The sequence below is a fragment of the Vulpes lagopus genome, chromosome 16 (genome assembly GCF_018345385.1).
Source record: "Vulpes lagopus strain Blue_001 chromosome 16, ASM1834538v1, whole genome shotgun sequence".
NCBI classification, from domain to species: Eukaryota; Metazoa; Chordata; class Mammalia; order Carnivora; family Canidae; genus Vulpes; species Vulpes lagopus.
In genome coordinates this window covers 12,293,791-12,305,700 of record NC_054839.1, presented here as the reverse complement: position 1 = coordinate 12,305,700, position 11,910 = coordinate 12,293,791, and the positions used below count along the sequence as shown (strand labels likewise).

General features: G+C 43.0%; 1 long non-coding RNA gene across 1 annotated transcript; it reads right to left on the bottom strand.

Moving 5' to 3' along the window:
• Nucleotides 1–3,112: 3,112 nt before the first annotated feature.
• On the bottom strand, nt 3,113–8,029 carry LOC121476968. The gene is made up of 3 exons (XR_005984064.1): nt 7,888–8,029; nt 7,377–7,554; nt 3,113–3,346 (listed from the first exon to the last, which is right to left on the bottom strand). It is a non-coding gene; the product is annotated as an uncharacterized LOC121476968 (long non-coding RNA).
• Between the last annotated feature and the right edge of the window lie 3,881 nt (nt 8,030–11,910).

Below are 11,910 nucleotides of genomic sequence, written 5' to 3'. Positions count from 1 at the left end.
GAGAGAGAGAGAGAGAGAGACTTTTCCTGTTTAGTCATTTGTCATTATTTTGTTATGATACTTTTTGTTTTGCAGAAATTTAAAAAATATTTTTCACTTAAATCTATGAATCAGGGAGAAGACTATTGCAATTGTCCAAGTGGGAGGGCCCGGTAGCTTCGGCTGGAGTGATGTTGGTGGGTGTATAGATGAGGAGTAGGTTTGACAATATCAGGATTGTGAGGTGAGAGTTTGGCTTATAGCAAACATGGTGGCAGGGCTGGGGTGGGATGGGGTTGGGTAAGGTGAGGGAAAGAGACGTTGACTCTGAGGCTTTGGCCTCAGAGTAACTAGATGGACAGTGATGCCACTGAGATGGACAAGATTTTAGGGGAAACAAGTCTCTAACCTGTTTTGGAGATGTGCTTCCACATGCCTGGTTTCATAATGTGACACACATTCAGGTCTTGTTCATTCATCATCTTCTGAGGTTCTTCCCATCAAAGTGAAATGTTGAGTCAAACTATATATTTGGCATGTCTGAAACAGTAATTACTACATTGCCGATTTTCACAGGTAGTGACTTAGAGACTGAGAGCACTAACACAATACCTGCAATGTCATCACCTCACCCAACGTCTGCTTGTCCCCTCTGCTGGGGACTTCAGCACATACTATGCAACAAATGGCGAAACACTAACCCATCTCTATGTCTAGGATTGATTTAGAGGAGTTCGACTAATTTTCCCTGAATTCACAGGTATTTAACCAAGAGGGTGAGTCAGTTTAGCAACTTGGCTGGTAACCCAATAATACACACACACAAAACCAGACTGGTTTGTGCATGTCCAGAGGGCCATGGTCTGAGCTCAGTTGGTGGGGGCGGGGGAGAGGGTTGATTTTTTTCAGAGACTTTGAAAACATAAAATTCCACATGGATGATTAATACTTCTATGCCACATGACGGGTGTTGGCACACAATGGGAAGAACATGTTATTGAAAGGAAGAAAACGATGCTATAGAATGATGTCCTCTGGGAATTCAAGCCCATTTCAAGGAAATCTCTGAGAGTCTTTTAATCTGTCTTTTCCATGTATCCCTTTGATAGTTAAATTAGCACACAGCTTTATTGGACAAGAGGAAGAGTAGCTGCTAAGAACCAGGTTCAATGACTAAGGTGAATTACCAACTCTGCCCAGTCCCTGGTTGTTCTCATGAAGCTTATTTTATTTCCTGATATGCTGATCAAATATGCTGGTATTTGAAGTGAGACTAAGTATTAGGGCAGCCATGTGACTACCCAGTGATGAGCAGGAGCAGCGAGCCCTGCCTCAGGTAGACCGAGCAAGTGATCCCCTGACGGTTGCAATGCAGGGGAGATGGCTGAGATCCCAGGTGATATCTGATTACAACTGCATGAGAGACCGTACAGGAGAATTTCCAGTTGAGCTCAGTCAAACCACAGGACTGTGGCTGGCTTGCTATGCAGCAACAGTGACAGACACATTTGCCATGCAGGTGATATAGGGGGTCAGAAAGTGACAAGCGCATATGAAGCATAAAACTCTCTGGGAGATAGGAGTATGGATGCAGTCCAGATGGGGAGAAAGGACATTTACATAATAGAGTAACAGTTCAAGGTAGCACATGACTCCTAAATATAGGTGTTCAGGGCACAAAGAAATAAATGAAAGCTGGGAGTCTTCATGGAGAAGGAGAGACTAAAAGTGGGAATGAAAAGACAGGGGAGTACACACAGGCAGAAAAGTGGCTTGAGGAGTAGAGAACGAATAACGAATATAGGTTTTGGAAATGCACCCAATACTCAAGATCAAATAGATTTGACTGAAACACAGAATTTATGAACATGTACGACAGGTGATGATGTTGGAGATTGTCCTTGATTAACATGCTAATTACCTATCAAGAGAAAGATTAGGGCAAGAGTTTTAGATTGAAGAGCCTCAAAGCTTAGGGCAAGAGCTTTATTTTGGTGGGTGGGGAAGGGCAGAAGGAGGGAGAGAATATTAAGTGGACTCGCTGCTGAGCCGGGAGCCCAACACAGGGCTCCATCTCAAGATCCTGAGATCATGACCTGAGCCAAAATCAAGAGTCAGATGCCTCACTGACTAAGCCACCCAGGTAACTCAGGGCAGGAATTTAGATTGAACAGCTTCTGTGTTTGGGTGAGAGGGGGAAACCAAGGAAGTGAAGGTCTCCAAGGAAAATATCCCTTAAAAAACTTGTTTGTGGAAAAAAAAAAAAAAAAAACTTGTTTGTGGGGATGCCTGGGTGGCTCAGCAGTTGAGCGTCTGCCTTCCATTCAGGGTGTGATCCTAGAGTCCCTGGATGGAATCCCATATCGGGCTCCCTGCAGAAACCTGCTTCTCCCTCTGCCTGTGTCTCTGTCTCTCTCGGTGTGTCTCTCATGAATAAATAAATAAAATCTAAAAAAATTTGTGGGGACGCTATAGTCCTTTAAAGTGATTGTGTATTTATTAAAATATTTTATTTATTTATTTATTTATTTATTTATTTATTTATTTGAGAGAAAGAGAGAGAACACAAGCAGGGGGCAGGGTAGAGGAAGAAGCAGACTCCTCGATGAGCAGAGCTTGATGTGGTGCTGGATCCAAGGACCCCGAGATTATGACCTGAGCTGAAGGCCACCCAGGTGCCCTTGATCAATTATTTAAAAAAAAAAGTCAATTTCTTCAAAAGCAATTCCACACTGAGTAGGAAAAGGAAAGGAGCCATTCCAGGAAGGAAAACCACCTAAGATTATCCTTGTTAAAGAGAATGGCAATAGGGGTAACTGGGTGATGGGCACAAAGGAGGGCACTTGATGGGATGAGCACTGGGTGTTATACTATATTTTGACAAGTTGAATTTAAATTTTTTTAAAAGTTAAACAAAAAGAGAGAGAGAATAGCAATAATCTTGAGTGGTTTCATCCCAACCAAGGAGAAAATTAGGAGTCAGAAGTAATCTAATTGGAGCTGAGATCACCAATACCAGATTGGGAGGACAGGGCCATTCTAGTTATTTCTTTTCTTCTTTTTTTTTTTTTAAAGATTTTATTTATTTATTAATGAGAGACACAGAGAGAGGCAGAGACAGGCAGAGGGAGAAGCAGGCTCCATGCAGGGAGCCCGATGTGGGACTCCATCCAGGAACTCTAGGATCACACCCTGAGCGGAAGGCAGACGCTCAACTGCTGAGCCACCCAGGTATCCCCATTCTAGTTATTTCAATCACTGTTGAAGCCAGTGTCAGGAAGGATGCACAAATACACCAAGTTTATGCTTTTACAAAGTTGTCACAGGGTAGGTGCTCCAGAAGATACTGAGATGGAGTTTATGACCCCTGTTTCAAGGAGAAAAAAAAATCAGGTCAGGCAGAAAGGAAGGAAGAAGTTGAAATGCAGTGAAGACCCATCAAACCCTTGGTATTGGCCAATCTGACCATTTGAATGAATACTGCCCATTAGACTTGTCATGCATTAAGTTGAAATGACTGGGCCTTTATTCTCACATTATTCATCCATATGCTGTGAGCTGCCCAGGAAGGGCATGACCTCAAGTGAGGTGAGGTGACCATTGCCATTGGAAACTCCAATAGAACTGCCAGCTGGAAGCTGCTTGCTGACTCTGTTTCCCACATCTGGGCATCAAGTCCTTCCTTGAAGTGGTAGAAGGAGGATCTGACTCTCCATGTCTAGCACAAAGGGGTAACCAAGCTCAAAGTCTCATTAATGAGAATATACTTTTCTTTTATGAACCTAATGAAGTTAGTAATCTTGCGGGATCATTGAGTACGACGGTCAAGAAAGAATTCTTGAGATGTTTCAAAATGCAACTTAGTAAAGTTTATTTAAGTAGCATGGGGACAGGACCCATGGGCAGAAAGAGTTACTTTTGCGGTATGAAACTGGTGGTTATACACTTAATGCTCAAGAGGGTGGGGACATGCATGGAGTATTAGACCATAAATGTTCTTCAAATCTCTATTCATAAAACTACTTCTTGGGATCCCTGGGTGGCGCAGCGGTTTGGCGCCTGCCTTTGGCCCAGGGCGCGATCCTGGAGACCCGGGATCGAATCCCATGTCAGGCTCCCGGTGCATGGAGCCTGCTTCTCCCTCTGCCTATGTCTCTGCCTCTCTCTGTCTCTCTGTGACTATCATAAATAAATAAATAATTAAAAAAAAAAAACTACTTCTGCAAGATTTCTCTACCGCTTATCATTCAGTCTGATATTAACTATCGATGAGATGTACAGGACATCATAAGATCCTTAAAGAATCGTAGCAATCAGCACTTATTTCATCCTTAACGAAAACTCTGCGGGCAAGAAGTCAGCCTTTTGGGCTAAAGGCAAACATTTTTCTGCTCCTAAGACTAATGCTTACTTTGATGAGGGTGTCTGCTTATTTACTTTAAAAAAGTGAAATCAGTCACGTTGATCATTGGTTCCCAATGAACCAATGAAGATGAAGTTCCCAATACAGGAGTCTGGAGCCCCCCATCCCCATCCTTCTGCAGCCAGAATCTTCCTCCAGATGGCAAGTGGTGCGTCACTAGGCAAGCAGTCATGAAAGAGTGTGGTATCATAAAGATAAAATCTGGTCTTTGTCCCTGGTTTCTGGCACAGTGCTTTAAAATCTTTGGAACTTCCCAAGAGCTAGGTGTGTCTTTGTTATGCTAATGCTGCAACTGGGGTGGGTGTGGGAAGTAAAAAGCTTCAGGATGGGGGAAGCTGCTGGAAAGCCCAATTTTAGGATTAGAGGGTTAGAACCTTCAGCCCCACCCCTAACTACTAGGGAAGGGAAAGGGACCAAGATTGAGCCTAATCATCAATAGCCAATGATCTAATCAATCATGCCTATATAATGAAAACTTGATTTAAAACACTTTAGACATGAAGGTTTAGAGGAGCTTCCTGGATGGTGAGCAATTTCCATACCAGTTGGCTGGCACACGCCAACTCCACAGTGGCAGGAGCTCCTGTGCTCTGGACCCCTCTAGACTTCTCCCTATATTCCTCTTCATCTGGCTGTTCACTTGAAACCTTTATAATAAAATGGTAATTACAAGTACAGCACTTTGCTGAATTCTGTGAGTTGTTCCAGTGAATTATCAAACATGAGGGGGCATCGTGAGAACCTCCAAATTTGCAGCTGAGCTGGACAGAAGTTCAAGTGGCATGGCCCCCAGTCCTCAAGCTGGTGTCTCAAGTGGGAGTGGTCTTGTAGGACTGGGCCCTTCTTAATGTGTGGGATATGTGCTAACTCTGGGTAGCTAGTGTCAAACGAATTGTAGAACACTCCATTGGTGTCCCAAAAATGCTTTTGGGAAACACAAAGGGTCAGAGGAAGAGAGGGGTGATGTAGATCATGAGGGAAAACTGAGTGGGGCACCATTGTTCTGAAGTCTTATGTTTCTAAGGCCCTTGCTTTGTACAACGAAGGGGAAGGAGTCATTTAAAAAAAAAAAAAGATTTTATTTATTTATTCATGAGAGACTCCGAGAAAGGCAGAGACATAAGCAGAGGGAGAAGCAGACTCCCTGCAGGGAGCCCGATGTGGGACTCAATCCCAGGACCCTGGGATCATGCCCTGAGCCACAGGCAGATGCTCAACCATGGAGCTACCCAGGCTCCCCAGGAAGGAGTCATTTTGACAAAGTCCTATACTTACTACTTATGTGAGAGAGATCTGCCCACACATCCAGCGTAGTCTGGCACCTGGAGATAAGCCAGGAGGTAATCAGGAAAGGCACAGGGACTGCTTCCTGGCTATCTTGAGGGGAAGAGGGAATGGTTTAGCAGAGATGAGGTTGAAGAGGAATTAAATCTCCTCAGCCTGTGGATTTGGTTTCCTATATGGACCCCCTTTGGGTGGGTATCCTCTTCCTGCTCTCAGTATAAATAGGTTGGGTAGGACTGGCCTCTCCAGCCAAGATTGGTTCGGAGCCAGGCCACTCCCTATGGCTGGGGAACCGGAATCAGGGAGCATCAAGCCAGGAATTGTACAAGCACTACTGGGGGGAAAACGCTCTTGTTCACTGTGGGCTTGCAAAGTGAGTAAGACACAAGCCTAAAACTGTGGGTGTCTTGACTTCAGTTGAGGTAAGCTTCACCTACCAAGGAAGAAAACCAACACAGAGGAAAGCAGAGTGGAGAAGGGTGTTTGTGCGTGTATGAGAGACAGAGAGAGACAGAGACATAAAGAAATACAGAGACACGGGTGACATTACCTATACAAGGGCTTATGTGAGGTACTTTGTCTTGGGAAGTGATCCCCAGGCAAGAGCAAGCAACCAAGAGTGAAATAAGGGAGAAGGCAGGACCAATGGGAAGATGTGTTATTGGTCACATGCATGTTTAATGAGGCTGGATCCCATTGAGACCTTCTTTTTTTTTTTTAAGATTTTATTTATATATTCATGAGAGCCACAGAGAGGCAGAGATAGGCAGAGGGAGAAGCAGGCTCCATGCAGGGAGCACGATGTGGGACTCGATCCTGGTACCCCAGGATCATGCCGTGGGCTGAAGGCAGTCGCTTATCCACTGAGCCACCCAGGCATCCCCCACTGAGACCCTCTAAGGAGCCATATTGAGCACCTCAGAGTCATTTATAAGGGGAAGCATTTAGCCAAGGCTCCAGTTTCCTGTTGGACCAAGGGATGCTCCATGAAGTGTTAACTTCTTTTCCCCACCTTTCTTAGAATTCTTCAGAGAAAGAGAAACAACAGGAGCTAGCTAGCTAGATGATAGATTGATGGACTGATTTGAGGGAACTGGTTCATGTGATTGTGGAGATTTTGCAAATCTAAAGCCTGATGCGGTAGGCTGGTAGGCTGGTAGGCTGGAGACTCTCTGGAAGAACTGCAGTTTGAATCTACAGACCAGCTGCTGGTAGAATTTTTTCTTGCACAGAGATTCCGTCTTTTTCCCTGAAAGACTTCAACTGATTGGATGAGAGTCGCCCACATTAGGGTGAACTATTTGCTTTACTCCAAGTCCACTGATTTGTTTTTCCTTTTTGTTTTTAAAGATTTCTTTTTTATTATTATTATTCATGAGAGACAGAGAGAGGCAGAGACACAGGCAGAGGGAGAAGCAGGCTCCATGCAGGGAGCCTGACATGGGACTTAATCCTGAGTCTCCAGGATCATGCCCTGAGCTGAAGGCAGACGCTCAACCCCTGAGCCACCCAGGCATCCCAAAGTCCACTGATTTATGTTCATCTCATCAAAAAAACACCTTCATGGAAATATTCAGAATAATGTTTGACCAACTATCAGGGATGACTATGTCCCACCAAGCTGACATAGACAAATTATCCCTGACCCCCCGCCCCCCATCACTCACACACACTTCCAGCTTGCACATACCTGAGTGCCAAGTAGACATTTTCAGGGCAGAAAACAAGAAGCCCTGGGAGGAGCTGAGGCAGGAGGCTGCCAGTAGGTTTCTGCTGCAGTGGCTGCAGGGGTCAAAGGACAGCTGAGATGTCAGGCCAAGCTCATGAGGCCTCCAAGATAACCACACAGCATACTTTCTTTTTCAACACTAAAGGAGTAAAAAAAGGGTGTTGAACCAAAATAAATAGCTCTATTTGTCTAAATACACATTTAGAAACTAAAAGGAAGTCCATATACCAACAACTGTTACATAAAATAAGGGGGAAAAAAACTCATGGATTTTCTAATGACACTTTTGAGGCAAACTAAAACCAATCATTCTTTTTTAGCAAAACTGGACAATCTCTAAAAGAACACCGAAACTTTAACCAGTTAACTTTAGCCGTTTGATTTGATGTGGGGGAAAAAAATGTGTTCCCCTCAGCAAATATTTCCCCAAATTGACATGCAATGGGAAAAAAACAAAAACAAAACCTCTTACTTTCACAATTAAAAAGCATAAACTTCGGGATCCCTGGGTGGCGCAGCGGTTTGGCGCCTGCCTTTGGCCCAGGGCGCGATCCTGGAGACCCGGGATCGAATCCCACGTCGGGCTCCCGGTGCATGGAGCCTGCTTCTCCCTCTGCCTGTGTCTCTGCCTCTCTCTCACTGTGTGCCTATCATAAATAAATTTTTAAAAAAAATTAAAAAAAATAAATAAAAAGCATAAACTTCTTTCCTAGAGTTTGGAAAAATCCCAGAATTCTTGGGATATCTCCCCGATGACCAGAGAGTGAAATCTCTCTAGAAACTTCAAGTGGCACTAGCCTGTGTTGATGAAGCTTTGGTACACATACAGGTTAAATAATCCCTCATCTGCAATCGTTTTTTGAGAGATGGAGGAATTTTTTTTTTTTTTAAGATTTTATTTATTTACCATAGGGAATGAGAGGAAACTGAATGGGGAAAAATTAAAGAAATACAAACCTGAGAGACCCTTGACTCTGGGAAACAAATTGAAGGTTGCTGAAGGGGAGGTTGGTGGGGGGATGAGGTAACTGGGTTCTGGGCATTATGGAGAGCAAGTGATGGGATAAGCACTGGGTGTTATACTCTATGCTGGCAAATTGAATTTAAATTTTTTTTTAAAGATTTTATTTCTTTATTTGAGAGAGAGAGTGTGTTGTGCTGGAGAAGGGGCAGAGGGGGAGAATATCTAAGCAGACTCCCACTGAGTGCCGAGCCAATTTAATCCCACGACCCATGAGATTAGGATGTGAGCTGAAACCAAGAGTTGGGTGCTCAATCGACTGAGCCACCCAGGCGTCCCAGGATGGAGAGACTTTATTTAGGCTTTTCAATAAACTCAGCCAATTTGTTTAATCAAAGATGCTTAAGATTTATATAACACATGGGGTTTTTAGGGCTTTTTGTTTTGTTGTTGTTGTTTTAAGGAAGGAGATGATTTAAAAATATTTAGTGGTTGATTCTAATTACATGAGGTATGTAGAATAGCCAAATTCACAGAGACAAAAAGTTGAATGGTGGTTGCCAGGGGTGCCAGGTTGCTCCCTAGCGGGAAGGAGAAATGTGGAGTTAGTGTGTAATGGGTACAGATTTTGGGCTGATGAAAATGTGGGGATGGGTGGTAGTGATGGTTGCAGAACCATCTGCCAATGTACTTACTGCCACTGAATTGTATGCCTAAAAATGGTTAAAATAGTAAGTTTTATGTTACATATATTTTTCCACAATAAAAGAAATATTTACTGCAGAAACTTGGCTATAATGAGCGAGCAAGAGGGTTATACCTCCTCCTTGGCAATGACCAGACAGTGAACTTGGTGATTAGGCCTGGCTGGCTATAAAAATCAACCATTTCAAGGAGTATTGCTGTGCCTTGCATGATAAAATATAAATCCACTTTCTGACTTACTGACAGAATAAGTAAGAATGTGATTAAGAGAATGCTTTCAAGGGCAAGAGGTCAAAAATTTGGCCTGTGCCCTATGTTAACAATGGGAAGCATAGGGCAGGAAAAGAATTCTTCTCGTAGAGCAGGAATTCACTAACATTTCTACTTAAAACCCACTTTTATTTATTTATTTTTATTTATTTTATTTATTTATGATAGTCACACACAGAGAGAGAGAGAGAGGGAGAGACATAGGCAGAGGGAGAAGCAGGCTCCATGCACCGGGAGCCCGACGTGGGATTCGATCCCGGGTCTCCAGGATCACGCCCTGGGCCAAAGGCAGGCGCCAAACCGCTGCGCCACCCAGGGATCCCTAAAACCCACTTTTAAAAAATAGTGGAAATACGTGATCTAATGAGATAAAATACTGGGTTTCATTGTTGTTATGGAAACAATCTGTGAAGAATCCATCCTTGATGTTATTAACTGTCACCCCTCTCTTATGTGTTATCATTTGACTGATACACACTAATTCTTTTAACTACCATGTATTGGTTTGGTTTTTTTGTTTTCAGTAAACTCTACATCCAACATGGGGCTTGTACTCTGACCTTGAGATCAAGAGTTGCGTGCTCTACCAATGGAGCCAGCAAGGTGCCCCACTACCAATGTACTTTAAATCAAAGCTTTTTAATTGGAGGTGCCTGGGTGGATCAGTTGGTTAAGCATCTGACTCTTGATTTTTGCTCAGGTCATGATTTCAGAGCCTTGGGATCAGGCCCTGTGTTGGCCCCGAGTCAGCCCTGGACTCAGTGTGGAGTCTGCTTGGGATTCTTTCTCCCTCCCATCACTCTCACACTTGCTCTCTCCTCACTTGCTCTTTCTTTCTCAAAATAAATAAATAAAATCTTTTTTAAAAAGTCTTTTTTAACCAAAAAATGTGAAGTTCCTAAACATGAGTCTACCTAAATGGGAAAGGTTATATTGTATTTCCTCTAATACTTTACTTAACTTTAATTTTGGAACTTATACATTACAAGTAAGTGAGTTATTAAGTTATACCTAGAGTTGACAAATATAAAATAGTTATAAAATAGCCAAGCAAACTGAAAATAAATATAAGTATTATTTATATAGAAAGGAGATAACTTGCACCATTGAGAGAAACATCACTTCTTTTTTTTTTATTTAATTTATTTTTTTAATAATAAATTTATTTTTTATTGGTGTTCAATTTGCCAACATACAGAATAACACCCAGTGCTCATCCTGTCAAGTGCCCCCCTCAGTGCCCGTCACCCATTCACCCCCACCCCCCACCCTCCTCCCCTTCCACCACCCCCAGTTTGCTTCCCAGAGTTAGGAGTCTTTATGTTCTGTCTCCCTTTCTGACATTTCCCACACATTTCTTCTCCCTTCCCTTCTATTCCCTTTCACTATTATTTATATTCCCCAAATGAATGAGACCATATAATGTTTCTCCTTCTCCGATTGACTCATTTCACCCAGCATAATACCCTCCAGTTCCATCCACGTTGAAGCAAATGGTGGGTATTTGTCATTTCTGATGGCTGAGTAATATTCCATTGTATATATAGACCACATCTTCTTTATCCATTCATCTTTCGATGGACACCGAGGCTCCTTCCACAGTTTGGCTATTGTGGCCATTGCTGATAGAAACATCGGGGTGCAGGTGTCCCGGCGTTTCATTGCATCTGTATCTTTGGGATAAATCCCCAGCAGTGCAATTGCTGGGTCGTAGGGCAGATCTATTTTTAAATCTTTGAGGAACCTCCACACAGTTTTCCAGAGTGGCTGCACCAGTTCCCATTCCCACCAACAGTGTAAGAGGGTTCCCTTTTCTCCGCATCCACTCCAACATTTGTGGTTTCCTGCCTTGTTAATTTTCCCCATTCTCACTGGTGTGAAATGGATGAAAGATCTAAATGTGAGACAAGATTCCATCAAAATCCTAGAGGAGAACACAGGCAACACCCTTTTTGAACTCGGCCACATAACTTGCAAGATACATCCACGAAGGCAAAAGAAACAAAAGCAAAAATGAACTATTGGGACTTCATCAAGATAAGAAGCTTTTGCACAGCAAAGGATACAGTCAACAAAACTAAAAGACAACCTACAGAATGGGAGAAGATATAAGCAAATGACGTATCAGATAAAGGGCTAGTTTCCAAGATCTATAAAGAACTTATTCAACTCAAAACCAAAGAAACAAACAATCCAATCATGAAATGGGCAAAAGACATGAACAGAAATCTCACAGAGGAAGACATAGACATGGCCAACACGCACATGAGAAAATGCTCCACATCACTTGCCACCGGGGAAATACAAAACATCTCTTCTAAGATAGGGAGAAAACAATTCACATAAGGAACAAAGTACTTGAGATAAGAGATGATCCCTAAGTGTTATGGAGATTCAGATAGATCGTGGGGAATTTTGTAGAGAAAGAGGCCTTTTTCCCTGGACCTAGAAGGATAGATAGAATTTCTATGGGTATGAGACAGGGTGATGAGGTTCGTTCTCAGAGGAGGGAGGAGGGAGAGCACAGAGGCAGAGCATGAGAAGTGACTGCAGGAAGAG